The sequence below is a fragment of the Tupaia chinensis genome, unplaced genomic scaffold (assembly GCF_000334495.1).
Source record: "Tupaia chinensis unplaced genomic scaffold, TupChi_1.0 Scaffold146027_1, whole genome shotgun sequence".
Taxonomy (NCBI): domain Eukaryota; kingdom Metazoa; phylum Chordata; class Mammalia; order Scandentia; family Tupaiidae; genus Tupaia; species Tupaia belangeri.
The window spans coordinates 349,568-359,954 of NW_006205883.1; the positions used below are offsets into that span (position 1 = coordinate 349,568).

General features: G+C 48.1%; 1 long non-coding RNA gene across 1 annotated transcript; it reads right to left on the reverse strand.

The window, feature by feature from the left end:
• Window positions 1-4,153: 4,153 nt before the first annotated feature.
• Window positions 4,154-8,636, reverse strand: LOC102474686 (uncharacterized). The gene is made up of 2 exons (XR_337440.3): window positions 8,554-8,636; window positions 4,154-4,671 (listed from the first exon to the last, which is right to left on the reverse strand). It is a non-coding gene; the product is annotated as an uncharacterized LOC102474686 (long non-coding RNA).
• Between the last annotated feature and the right edge of the window lie 1,751 nt (window positions 8,637-10,387).

The following is a 10,387-nucleotide window of genomic DNA, read 5'->3' on the forward strand; positions in this document are numbered from 1 at the left end:
CCTCCCCCGGGAGCTGGGAGAGGAGGAAGGAACCTCCCCCGGGAGCTGGGAGAGGAGGAAGGAGCCTCCCCTGGGGCCTCTGGAGGGAGCATGGCCTTGCCCACCTGGCCCTCAGACGTCTGGGCTTCAGGACTGGGACAGAATGAATTCCTGTCGTGTCGTAAGCCCTGGTTTGTGGTCATTTGTTACAGCAGCGACCAGACACTAGCACACCTTCCTTTCTCTGACACGGAAAAGTGATGCCAATAAGTGAAATCCTTTTCCTTCTAGCATGGCAAGCAGCCCCCAAATAACAGGTCCAGTCCCTGTCAGGAGAGACACAATGCATCACGCTGTACGATTACATGCAGACCTTTTCCAAATTGTGGGTTTTTTTGGAGTAGAACAAAAGGTGTATGCTTTAGGGGTCAGCAGAGGGCATGGTGGTTAGGTCACTGGGCTCCCACATGGTTGAATCCCGGACCAAGCGACTTGCAAGTCCTTCTGGGCAGGTGTGCGAGCATGCCCAAGATCCCAGGAGCAGAGGAGAGATTGCGACACGGCCACTCCACTGTGGGGGTGATTTCTCACTTCCCTGTTCACTGTCTCTGTCTCTCTCCAGCCAGTGCATGCACCTTATGCTGAAAACACTCTGAAGAAAACAAAAAGACATATGCTTCTAAATAGGGTTAGAGATTAATAATTTTTTAACAGTGGGGGAGGGGAACCAGCAGACTGTGTAATGGTTATATTGCTGGACTCCCACGTAGTTGACCGTGGTTCAAGTCCCACACCCAGCAATATAAAACACGCCAGACATGTGTGCGTGCATGTTCAATATCCCGAGAGGAGAATGGAGGAGAAGGGATTGCGGCGTGGCCATCCCCCATGGGGGGGTGATTTCTCACTTTCTGTCTCTCTGTCTCTCTCTGTCTTTATGGCAAGTGACTATACCCGTTAGAAATGGTTTTTTTTTTTTTTTTTTTCTGAAGTGCCTGTCAGTTCTTCCTCACGTATGGACCTGCATGAAAAATGCAAGAATTCTCTTTAAAAGCAATTCTAGTAATACAAAAAGCAACCTTTCAGGAGCCTCCCAAAGGTGAAGAACGATGAGAAATTCGAAGGAGATGCCCAGCTCCCAGAAGAGAGGAACAGTGTACTCCCTAGCACTCATCCCGGGGAGGGTTCCCGGTGAGCGTCTGCAGGGTAATGAGAACCCATTCACCGCCCGCCCTGGAAGAGTCGGTCTGCAATGAGGAAAGGAAACGCCCGAGAACGGCTTCCATGTCCGACTTTGCAAATGGGTGTCCTCCGCCGTCTCATGGTCATTTCTCTCTACAAGAAAAAAACAAAGAGGAGGGCAGAGGGGACAGGAAGAGCACACCTCACTGAAGTCCGGGGCGTTTGATGGAACCGTGGAAATCCGTGTCTTTCTTTTGCAATCTCCCTGGAGGAGGAGAACACGGCCTGGTGTCGGAGTGTGAACGCGAGCCCTGTGTTCATGGTGGTGACTTCGCTTTCCCCCGCAGATGTGGGACTGCATTGATTGTTTTTTTTTTTAAGAATTACTTAAGTAACAGCAGATAGCATACTAGTTACATTGCTGGAATCCCACATAGCCAACCATGGTTGGAGTCCCAGACCCTGGGGCTTGAAAATCACACTGAGTGTATGTGTGTGTGTGTGCGTGCATGCCCAAAATTCCGAGAGGAGAACGGAGGAAGAAGGGATTGTGGTGTGGTCATCCCTTCTGGGGGGTGATTTCTCACTTTCTATCTCTCTGTCTCTGGCTAGCACACGTGCACTATAGCAAAACTCTCTCTCTCTCTAAAAGAGAGAGAGAGAATTATTTACTTAATTTTATTTATTTTTATTATTTTAAAATTTGACCACAGAAAGTGAGAAAGCAAGCTGTCATGTCCGAGACATGAACCCTGGTCAGCCACATGGGAGTCCAGCACCTCACCCACCACGCCACCTGCCGGCCCCACCCACTGTCTAATCTATCCGTGTGCCCTCACTGGTGAACCGTCTCAAGCCGTCCCTCACTAAGAGGCGGGGAGTCCTGGAGAGCTCGCCTCTGCGGGTCAGACGTGCTGGGGAAACCCGAAGACAAGCTCTGTGATGCTGACGTCAGAAGGAAACCAGCAGTTGGCGTCCTGAAGTTTCCCCGGACAGATCAAAAAGGAGTCTGTGCCCCAAGCTGGCTGAGCCCTGGGGCAGATCATTGTACGGCACAGGGGAGCCCCTCTCTCTTTCTCTCTCTCTCATAGAAAACATAAAGTCTTTCTCACTTTCCCTCTCTCTCTCTGTGTCTCTCTCTGGTGAGCTCATGTGTCCTGCAATACATTTAAAATAATTATAGTAATAATGATAAATACAGGGGACCAGCAGGTGGCGTGGTGGTTAAGATGCTGGACACTCCCACATGGCCGACCACGGTTGGAATCCCAGGCCTGGCAGGTTCCCTTCTCTCTTTCCTTCTCTCTCTCTCTCTCGGTCTCTCTCTGGTCAAATTAAAATAAATGAATGAATAAATAAAATTAAATAAATAATCATTTTTTTAAAATAATGATAAATACAATTAAATAAATAGTTCTTTAAAAAGTCTTTTTAATGAAAAATAAAAGAGCTAGCATTTGTAAAGAGCTTTGAACTCTTGTGGTCCATGAAATAAGGCATGAGACAAAGAGTTTCTAAATCCTGGTTATAAGAGTTTCCAAAGCCCTTTCAGAGAAGAGATTAATGCCCATCAGACCTGAACGAAGAAATTAATCGTGAACCTTTCTGCATGTAGAAAATGTTATGTACTGGGTCAGCAGATGGAGTAGTGGTTACATCAGTGGACTCCCACATGGGCGACTGCAGTTCGAGTCCCGGACCGGTGGCTTGAAAATCACACTGTCTCTGTGAGCATGTGTGCCCAAGACCCCAGGAGGAGAGTGGAGAAGGTTGTGCAGTATGGTCAGACCCATTGGAGGGTGATTTCTCACTTTGTGTCTCTCTGGCAAGTGCACACACCCTATACCAAAAATCTCTCCAAACACAAAAACAGAAAGAAAAAAAAAAAAACAAAAAACTTTCCACAAGGGATATCTTTTGTGGGGTTTTTTTGGAGAAGTTTTTGCTATAGGGCGTGTGCGCTCACCAGAAAGAGAGAGACAGAGAGACAGAAAGCGAGAAATCACCCCCCAGGGTGGATGGCCATGCCGCAATCCCTTCTCCTCCATTCTCCTCTCGGGATCTTGGGCACGCACACACACACGCCCAGCATGAGTTTAAGCCACCGGGTCCAGGACTTGAACCATGGTTGACTACATGGGAGTCCAGCAACATAGCCATTATGCCAACTGCTGATCCCAAGGGATTATCGCCATGGAGGAGAGAGTCTGGGAACAGGGGATGGCTAGACCGAGGGGAGGGCCTGGAGGCAAAAGCGTCTCCAGATCGATGGCATGCACGTTCATGGGAAGGCGGGTGAGAGCCGAGAGACGCAGGAAGAAAACGAAGACTGAGAACATGGGTGGGAAACCTGTGCCAGAGCTCCCCAGGGAAGGCAACTGAAAATCCATCCCACCTGTTTCCAGAACCTGCTTTAAAATTCACCCTATGGTAGGGCCAGCAGGTGCCGCGGGGGTTAAGCCAGTTGGACCTCACATGGCCGGCTTCACGGTTCAAGTCCTGGACCCAGCGGCTTGAATTCATACAGGGCGCATGTGTATGCATGTCCAAAATCCCAAGTGGATAGAAGAGAAGGGATTGTGGTGTGGCCATCCCCCTTGGGGGGCAATTTCTCACTTTCTCTCTCTGTCTCTCTCTCTATATATATATCTCTGTGTCTCATAGTGAGTGCACATGGCCTGTAGGAAATAAAAAAAATCTAGGGACCAGCTGATGGCATAATGGTTACGTCACTGGACTGCCATGTAGTCAACTGCAGTTCGAGTCCCGGTCCCGGTGGCTTAAATTCACATCAGGCACGTGTGCGTGCGTGCCCAAGATCCTGGGAGGAGAATGGAAGAGAAGGGATTGAGGAGTGGGCATCCCCATGAGGGCTGATTTTTTTTTTTTTTTTTGCTTTCTGTCTCTCTCTGTCTCTGGAGAGTGCACATGCTCTATAGCAAAAATCTCTCAAAAGAACCACCCGACGGAAACACATGTAAGTAAGAAGTACTTGGTTTCTAATTTCTTTTTATTAGTCTCATTTGAAAAAAAGGTAAAAACAATGCCAATGGACGAATGCAGGACTGTATAAAAACGAATCTAAGGCTTACTCCATTCCATACAATGGTCAGTGCTGCTCTGGACATCTGGGATGGGTTCAAACGACCCAGGATGTATCCAGAGTTCCAGGCCAGGGGACTCTGGAGGGGCTGATCTTTGAATTTGCAGGACCTGGTAATGGTCACCCTTTCACATCACATGGGGACCCCCCCAGGGCCTTGGAGATGGGACCCCAGTCTGCATGTGGCTGTCAAACCCATCATCAGTAAACTCCGTGTCCCCTGCACGGCAGCAGACAAGGCACCTCCCGGGACGAAGGACGAAGGAGCAGAGGAGGCCGCTTGCATGTCCGCCCTGCCCGGTGGGCGATCTCCAGGGAGGAGCCTCGGGGAGGTGGTGGGTCCCGGCCACGCACGCCCGGCTGCTGGTGGCCAGCTGTCTTCTACTTCTCCAAGAGGGTGCGTTGAACTGTACGGGGCAGAGAGAGAGCGGAGTCACGCCTGCTTCCCCCACACGCCTGTGAGCAGGGCTTCCTCACAGTCCCAGACGCGGTGGCTCTATTTCTTTTTTTTTTAATTACTTATTTATTTTTTTATTTATCCATTCATTTATTTTAATTTGACAGAGAGAGATACACAGAGAGAGAGAGAGAGAGAGGGAAAGTGAGAAAACAAGCCACCAGGTCTGGTATTCAAACTGTGGTCGGCCATGTGGGAGTGTCCAGCGCCTTAACCACCACACCACCTGCTGGTCCCCACACCGTGGCTCTAGTTCTATGCTTAGGATATTGCATTACATGGGCGGTTCAAGGCTCAGACCAGCGGCTTGAAAACCATGCCAGGCCCGTGTGCATTTGTATCCGAGATCCTGAGAGGAGAAGGGATTGTGGTGTGGCCATCCCCTGGGGGTTGATTTCTCGCTTTCCCTCTCACTGTCTCTCTCTCTCTCTCTATGTCTCTAATGGGCACATGTGCCCCTACACACACAAAAAAAATTTAAAATTAAAATTTAAAAATGGAATACAGGGTCAGCAGATGTGTACTGGCGATGTCGCTGGACTCCCACATGGCCGACCGCGGTTTGAGTCCCGGACCTGGTGGCTTAAACTCATCTCGGGCGTGTGTGCACGCGTGCCCTAAATCCTGAGAGGAGAATGGAGGAGAGGGGATTACGGCACGGCCATCCCCCCTGGGGGTTATTTCTTACTTTCCCTCTCACTCTCTCTGTCTCACTCTGGCAAGTACACGCACCCTAACACAAAGACCTCTAAAAAAAAAAGTATCACTGGCAAAGCAAAACTCTAACATGTGAATGAAAAACATTGGTTCGGTAAGTGTCGTGTGATGTCACAGGTAGCCAGACAAAAATGAACGTTACAGAAAAGGTAGAAAGAAGACAAGAGCAGACGTTTTCTACTAATGACTTCTTTTTAAAAAAAAAAAAAAAAGAAAATTATTTAACTTTATTGATTCATTTATTTTTAATTTGACCAGAGAGACACACACAGACAGAGAGAGAGAAGGTGAGAAAGCAAGCCACTGTGTCCAGGACTTGAACTGTGCTCAGCCATGTAGGAGCATCCAGCACCTTAACCACCACGCCACCTGCTGGCCACGTCTACTAATGACTTCTAACAGACAATTTAAGAGCAAATCCTTTAGGAGGGCCAGCAGGTGGCATGGTGGTTAAGGCACTGGACTCTCACAAGGTTGGCTGCAGTTTGAGTCCCGGATCTGGCAACTTACTTACTTAATTTCCCTCTCTCTCTTTTTGTCTCTCTCTAGTCAGAATTTTAAAAATAAATAATAATGACAAATACAATTAGATAAATAAATAATTATATTTTTAAAACAAATCTATAATTTATTGGGGCCAGCAGGTGGCATGATGGTTAAGGGCTCTGGACATTCCCACATGGCCGACTGTGGTTCGAGTCCCAAACCTGGTGGCTTGCTTTCTCACTTTCCCTCTCTCTCCTCTCTCTCTCACTCTGTGCCTTTCTGATCAAATTAAAATCAATAAATAAAGTTAAATAAAAATCATTCTGTTTAAAAATATATAATTTATCATATTTCAGAATATTTTTTTCTAAATGGGGAGACATCATTTTGATTAATGTACAATGATGTGGCCAACATATTCTAGGATCATCATTTAAGTGTTTCGTTTTTTAAGATTTTTTTTTTTTTACCATTGGGTGCATGTATTCCAGAGAGAGACAGAGACAGAGAGAGAAAGCAAGCGAGAAATCACCCCCCAGGGGTTAGGCTATGCCACAATTCCCTCTCCTCCATTCTCTTCTCGGGATTTTGGACATGCGTGCAAATGCACCTGGAGTGTTTTCAAGCCTCCAGGTCCAGGACTCAAACCGTGGAACTGGCCATGGGAGATCCACTGCCCTGACCACCATACAACCTGCTTGCTGAAGGTTTTTTAAAAATATATATTTATTTAATTATATTTACTATTATTATTATTTGACCAAAAAGAGACAGAAAGACAGGGAAAGTGAGAAAGCAAGTTGCCAGGTCTGGGGCTCAAATTGCAGTCGTCCATGTGGGAGTCCAGCGCCTGAACCACCATGCCACCTGCTGGTCCCGGCATGTAGGTTTTAAGACTGTATTCAGCATGACATTCTTAACACTATTTTGGAGTGACGAGGTGTCATTTGGGCAACAGAATTAAGAGCAATGGCATTTGCTTTTAAAATAGGCTGACAGGTCCAGATGGGAATATGGTAGCTAAGGTGGCTGGACCCCACGTGGCCAACCATGCGGTTAGAGCCCTGGACATGGCAGCCTGAGAAACATGCCAGACCTGTGGATGTGCATGCCCAAGATCCCTACGGGAGGGAGAGTCGAGGAGAGGAGATTGCGCCGTGACCTTTTCCCACGCACGGACTTCTCACTTTCCCTCTCTGTCACTTCACCTCCGTGAGAGCACACCCCTCTGGCAAGGTGACAATGACAATATTATTAATAATGAGATAGCCTGGCAGAGACAGAGGAAGCAAGCGTTCTGTAGAAACAGAGTCTCACATGTCGACCGCTGTCGTCTGTGAAAGCTGGAAAACCCCAAGAACATATTGGGCAAGAGACATCTACCTTCGGGCTCCACGCTAATAGCTCATGTAAATGTCCTCCCTTGATTCAAAAGAGCAGTAAGCTACACATTAACTTTCTTTCTTTTTTTTTTTTAACCTAAATTTTGCCAGGGGGAGGGTGCACTCTCTGGAGAGAGAGAGAGAGAGAGAGAAAGTGAGAAAGCATCTTCCTCCGGGGAGGATGCGCACACCGTAGTCCCTTCTCCTCCACTTCTCCCTTCTTTTGAGACTCCGGTCACGCACACACATGTACCAGGCATGTTACTCAAGTCTCCAGGTCCAAGATTTCTCATTTTTTTAAAAAGAATTTTCTATTTAATTTTATGTATTTATTATTTCTTACACTTGGCTATAGGGAAGCTGTGCTCATCAGGAAGAGACAGAGACAGAGAGCAAGTGGCCAGGTCCAGGATTCGAACTGCAGTCAGCCATGTGAGACTTCAGCACCTTAACCACCATGCCTGCCGGCTGCTGGGTTCGAGATTTACACCATGCAGTCAGCTATATGGGATCTAGCTGTCTTAACCCCTATGCCACGGGTTGCCCTAGACATTCACTTCCTAAAAGTCTCTATTTGAGGCATTCAGAATACACATTTAAATTTCATTACAAGTTCCTCTCGAGTCTCTTGCTGTCTCATTCAATAGACATTTCTTCTTTAGGGCAAACACGCAGGCTTCCACGTACACATAAACAAAACCCAGCAACGCAGGTCCAAGAGGGGACTTGAAGACAGCTCTGGGGGATTAGAATGGAGGTATGAGTTTATCCTGCACATAAATGTCTCAAAAACCTGGGCGAGCCGGTGCCATGGTGGTTAAGGCAGCCAGCTGGATTCCACATGGCTGACTACACACCTTGAGTCCTGGACTCAGCATGCCAAACGCATGTGCGTGCATGCCCCAAATCTCAGGAGAATGGAGAAGAATGGATTGCGTGGTGCCCATCTTCCTGAGGGGTGATTTCTCACTCTCTCTCTCTCTCTGTCTTTATGGCAAGCACATGCACCTTACTAGGGAGAAAAATAGGGTGACCTGAGTATATTTAGATCTTCTCTAAATCCTCAAGCTTAGGGAGATTAAACACCTTCTTCTGAACAAATCCCATCAACAGCAAGAAAACACCAATGCAGACATCCAATGGCATCAAATTGAACTTGGGAATGTGGGCAGGACAGCAGAGTGGACAGTGGGTAGGAAGAATCAGAAACGCCAGCCCCGTGAGCGGACGCCCTCGTCCCTTCTTACCGGCTGGCTCTGCGTTGGTGCCGCGATGGTTCTCCATGTTCATGTCGCCTTGTTCCGCTGTAACAAAGAACAAAGCACCCACTGGCTCAGTACAAGGAACGCTCCCCTCCAAAGGGCACAGAACACACTCAGGCACTCGTGAGACTGAAGTTACCACTTTGCAGAGGTTCCCAAATTCGCCAGGACTTTGACCCCGGGTCAGAGGAACATCCCAGCCCTCACAGAGAGAGGTTTTCCATTGGGACTTTTCCATGCCTGGTACAGGGGGTAGGACCTTCATCGGGGGAGTCCTTGCGGTTCTCTTTTCCTCTATTGGCACTTTCTTCTCCCTCGGTACTCAAGGGCACATGCGAAGGAGCTCTTTATATTAATAAAGATACGATGGGACCAGCAGGTGGCGTACTGTTTAAGGTACTGCACTCCCACATGGCTGACCACGGTTCAACTCCTGAACCTGGTGACTTGAAACTCATGCCTGGAGCTTGTGTGTACATGCCCAAAATCCTGCAAGGAGCCTGGAGGGGAACAGATTGTGGCATGTCCATCTCCCCTGGACGGGAAGGTGATTTCCTGGTTTCTCTGTCTCTGTCTCTCTGGGGAGTATCCACACCCTATAGCAAAAATCTCTCAAATGAATAAAGATGCATGCATCTATGAAAACAAGGTGCTTCTCTCTACCTAGCCTCCACACCCATGAGAAACAGAGAATCCTTGGGCCAGGAGATGGATGGAGGTTAAGGGAGTTGGATCGCATATGGCCAACCACGGTCTGAGTCCCGGACCCGGCTTGAAAATGATGCTGGGCCTGCCCAAAATCCCAGGAAGAGAATGGAGGAGAAGGGATTGTGGCATGGCCATCTTCCCTGGGGTGGGGGTGGAGGGGTTGCTTTCCCTTCCTCTCTCTCTCTCTCTCTCTCTCTCTCTCTCTCTCTCTCTTCTTGGTCAGTGCACAGAGCAAAACCATAATTAAAAAAGAAAAAGAAAGAAAGAAAGAAAGAAAGAAAGAAAGAAAGAAAGAAAGAAAGAAAGAAAGAAAGAAAGAAAGAGAGAGAGAGAGAGAGAAAGAAAGAAAGAAAGAAAGAAAGAAAGAAAGAAAGAAAGAGAGAGAGAGAGAGGAAAGAAAGAAAGAAAGAGAAGGAAAGAAAGAAAGAAAGAGAAAGAAAGAAAGAACATAGAGAATCCTAGGCCATCAAGTGGAATGGAGGTTAAGGCACTGGATTCCCACATGGTCAACCTCAGTTTGAGTCCCAGACCCAGGCGCTTGAAAACCACACCAGGCGCACGTACGTGTGTGCCCAAAACCCCAGGAGGAGAGTGAAGGAGAAGGGACTATGGCATTACTGTGTCCCTGGGGAGTAGGTTTGATTTCTCACTTTCCCTCTCTCTGTCTCTCTCTGATGCGCACGTGCGCCCTACAGCCACCTGAAAAACTAGCGAATCCCAGCAGACGATTAGTACCGTTCTTCCGACCAGCGCGGTCATCATTCCTGGGCTGAATTCCAACTCCCCGTGTTCCTGCCTACCCCTCCCAGAATGAAGTGGACAGATCAAGGTCCCTACGGACTGTCCAGGCCCTTAGGGATGAGAGCTGAGGAGGTGCTTCTGCAGTCTGGCTTGCTGCTGCTTCTGTTTCGTTTTGCTTTGTTTTGTTTTTGCCGTGTGGTGCATGCCCTCGCCAGAGAGAGAGACAGAGCCAGTGAGAGAGAAAGTGAGAAATCATCACCCCATAGGGGTGGACGGTGGCCACACGACAATCCCTTCTCCTCCATTCTCCTCTTGGGATTTTGGGCACACATAAACACATACCTGGCATGATTTTCAATCCGCTGGGCTC